This window comes from Plecotus auritus (assembly GCF_963455305.1).
Source record: "Plecotus auritus genome assembly, chromosome: 5".
Lineage (NCBI taxonomy): Eukaryota > Metazoa > Chordata > Mammalia > Chiroptera > Vespertilionidae > Plecotus > Plecotus auritus.
Window position 1 is genome coordinate 102,229,972 of NC_137776.1, and position 3,497 is coordinate 102,233,468.

Below are 3,497 nucleotides of genomic sequence, written 5' to 3' on the forward strand. Positions count from 1 at the left end.
TTTTGTTGCCATTGTACATTTTCTTTGATTATATATTTCATGTACTGTTTTAAAGGATATGTATTTATATGCATGTTATCTCTCTCTCTCTGAAATAAATTAAAAAATGTGAAATGAGTAAGATTATTGATTGTTAGCAAAAAAAATCAATATGAACTTTTGTTTCTTCATCATATAAGCAAGTATTCAGACATTTTGGGAGTACATGTCTATCACCATTTCCTGAACAAAGATTTTAAAAAATATATGGTAATACTGATTTTCAGAGAGGGAGGAAGGGAAAGGGAGAGAGAGACTGAAACATTGATGAGATAGAAATATCACTTCAATCGGCAGCCTCCTGCATGCCCCCTTCTGGGGACTGAACCCACAACCCTGGCATGTGCCCTGACCAGGAATCGAACCAGCAGCCTCTTGGTGCCTGAGAGAATAGTCAATCCACTGAGCCACACCAGCCAGGCTGAACTGAGATTTAACAATTAAGCTGAAGTAACTTATTCTCAACTGAATGATTATGTCAATGAATGTGGAACAACCTACTAATTTATCTTGTGGATGTAAAACTTTTATTTAAAGTTTCAAAGGTGGGAGTGCAGCATTGGATTTGTAAGGATATAGGCTGCTTGAGGAAGGGGACAGGCAGACCGCCTGGGACAGCGCCGGAATTGGTCGTGCTGAGTAGAGGTAGGAAAGAGGTGGCCAGCCAGTTCATTTGGCTGCAGCTGGCCACTTGGTAACATGCGCTTTCATTCCCCTCTGAGAGCCGTCCCATTTTATCCAGTTTGGTCAACATGGATTTCAGGGAAATTCTCATGATAGCTTCTAAAGGACAAGGAGCCAACAGCATACCGAAAAGGTATAGTTTGGCAGTGGGACCACCCAAAAAAGACCCCAAAGTTAAGGGTGTCCAATCAGCAGCATACAAGCTTTTCTCAGAAGAAAAGTGGAGGAGCTCGGACAAACAGCCTTAGAGGGAAAAAAAAAAAAAGGAGAAAAGAAGAACTAGTGAAAAAGTGAATTGAGCTAGAACATGCGAAGAAAGCAAGAGCTATAGCCAAGAGGACAAAGGACAATTTCCATGGTTAAATGGGATTCCTGTTGAGGAAAAGTTAAAGAAAAGACAGGCAATGGAAAGCCACTAGTCAGGGAACAGACCAAGAGTATGAAATGGAAGAATTCTTAAAATACAATCAAGCAGCATCAGAGCAAGAACCTCCTCCCAAAGTTGAAAGTAAACCAAAGGTCCCCCTTAAAAGTGCCCCACCATCATGAACATCACTGACCTACTCAGGCTGGCTGTTTAAAAAGCAGTATGATGTGAGAGTCCATGTCCCACTTGGTTCTGGGTTTGGGATCTGCAGAAGGGCTGTGGGCAAATGATGAGACAAGACAAGAAATAATAATTTGGAAATAACGGGGGCCAGTCGGAGAGTCCAATGCAAGGGCAAGGACTTCACTGGTGCCCAGGCCCTGACAGCCTTTTATTCAATTTTAGATACACATATTCCCCTTAGGCAGGCAACTCTGGTAACAGACAGACTATCTTAAAGGTCAGTAAATATTAGTAAAGATTTACTTTGAGACTATATGGTCAGGAAATTGCTTGAGCCAGCATTGTCTCAACTAAACAATCAGTGCATAGCTTTGGCCCATGCCAGAGCTCAAGGGTCACAAGCCTTCTGCATTCCTTGTTTACACTTTTCTGATAGGGAAGGCAATGGGTAGCTTCCAACATCTCCCCCTTCTCTTTTTCTTAATAAATGTTGAAAAGTGAATGCCACCTGAAGGGTTCAAGTCCTTTTAAGACTCTTCATTCCACATCTGCAGACTAGAAATAAACATAAGAATAAAAATGAGACAAGCAATAGTGGTTATGCTGAGAGGCAGATGTAAGGAGATCCAGTGGAAGAGATTAAATTCGTTCATGTCTTTTTAAAATTTCTGCCAGGCATCTAAGGAATTAGTTTATAAGTTTGCCTGGGATAATTGTACAATATGCTGTTGTAATTCTAAAATATCAAGGGTTGTGTTATCTTTACCCCAAGCACCAAGGTGATTTTTTATTGATTCCCAATAGGGAATGGGGGGGGCGGGGTGTGTAACACAAATCTGGGAAAAATTATAATGACACTACAATGATATTCTTTGCTCTAAGCTGTGGATTTTATCACCCATCCACAAGACTGTAGACTTTAATGGTGATAATTCTATCTCAAACTGGCTATCAATTCTTTTTTGTATAGACCGGTTGTACAAACTGAGAAGTTTGAACATTTTGTACCATGGATGAAGCAGCAATGCCCACAGAAGTAAGTAATGTTACGAGGGCAAAGAGTCCTGCAATTAACATTCCAGGAAATCTTTTTCGTCTTTTTAAGATTTTTACCAGATCATGTAACAGTTAGTAGGTTTGATGAGATTCCCAAGGCTCGGTTAGGTGAGTAGGAAACTAAGCGAAAGCCTGTTGTTTTAAAATCATGAGGGAATCCTTTTGGAATGTAAAATTAATACAATGGGATAGTGTGCAGCCTGCGCATGACACCTCATACAGATGGCTTGTAATATTAAGGTGCATCTGGAGGGGGCATGAGAGGAGTACAAACGGGGATCAAATACGCAGGCGGTGGCAAATACTGTCTTATTGGGAGTTCCCCATAAGGTACGAATGGAATTATTTGAGCTATAGTTAAAACTATACTATTTAATAGGTGCAAGTGCAGCAGGTAATTTCCATTATGTATTTTTTAGGGGCCAATTGTAATGTTGAAATTGAGATCAAATCCTCCTCCATGCCATGAAATGGAGTGATTAGCTTCAACATATAGATAGGATGCATTCCCCTTCCATTTTAGGGTGCGGTTGTTACTATATGCAAACCCATAGGGGCTCCAATCCACAAAGAAAAAAACTGTTATTAAGTTTGCTGCTGGTGGGGTGGTCACTATAACAGTCTTGCCAATTAATTTCTTCCTTGGTGGGGTGCCATTCATAAGACTTTTTACATAACGGCTTAGTGTGTGGGGGGGGTGTTTTAGTAAAGTTACATTTTCTGCACCTCTCCCCAGAGCAAGTAGTGATAGTAGATGTATTTGGGCTTTTGCTTCCCCCTCCTTTGGTGTCCATGTTAGCCAGAAGCCTCTTTTTAATTTTACACACAAAGGAGCTGTGGTTTGGTTCTGTGTCATACAAAAGGGAAGCTAGGTGGTGATACCCATGTAATTATACTTTGCCCATATACTTCCTTGCCCCACCCGTGGTCCTCCTGGGTGACCAAGGTGTTTGGTGTTATTGGTGACTACATTAGGCGGGGGATCAGCCCGCGTAAGGTGTCTTACCCATGGAGGGTCAGGAACATAAGTCCAAAATACTTCCCCATTTACCCCGGTAGCATTACCGCACAGCTGATGACTGCTAGCAGGGCAAGAAAGACGTTCTCAGACGTTCTTGGGGTTCTGGTCTCCTCACAAATTCTCTCAGCTTTCTGGACCATCTTCTTC

General features: G+C 41.5%; 1 pseudogene across 1 annotated transcript; it reads left to right on the forward strand.

Moving 5' to 3' along the window:
- The first annotated feature begins 791 nt into the window (after positions 1-791).
- Positions 792-1,380, forward strand: LOC308248271 (protein SPT2 homolog; annotated as a pseudogene). The gene has a single exon. The product of its transcript is annotated as a protein SPT2 homolog (transcript).
- The last annotated feature ends 2,117 nt before the right edge of the window (positions 1,381-3,497 follow it).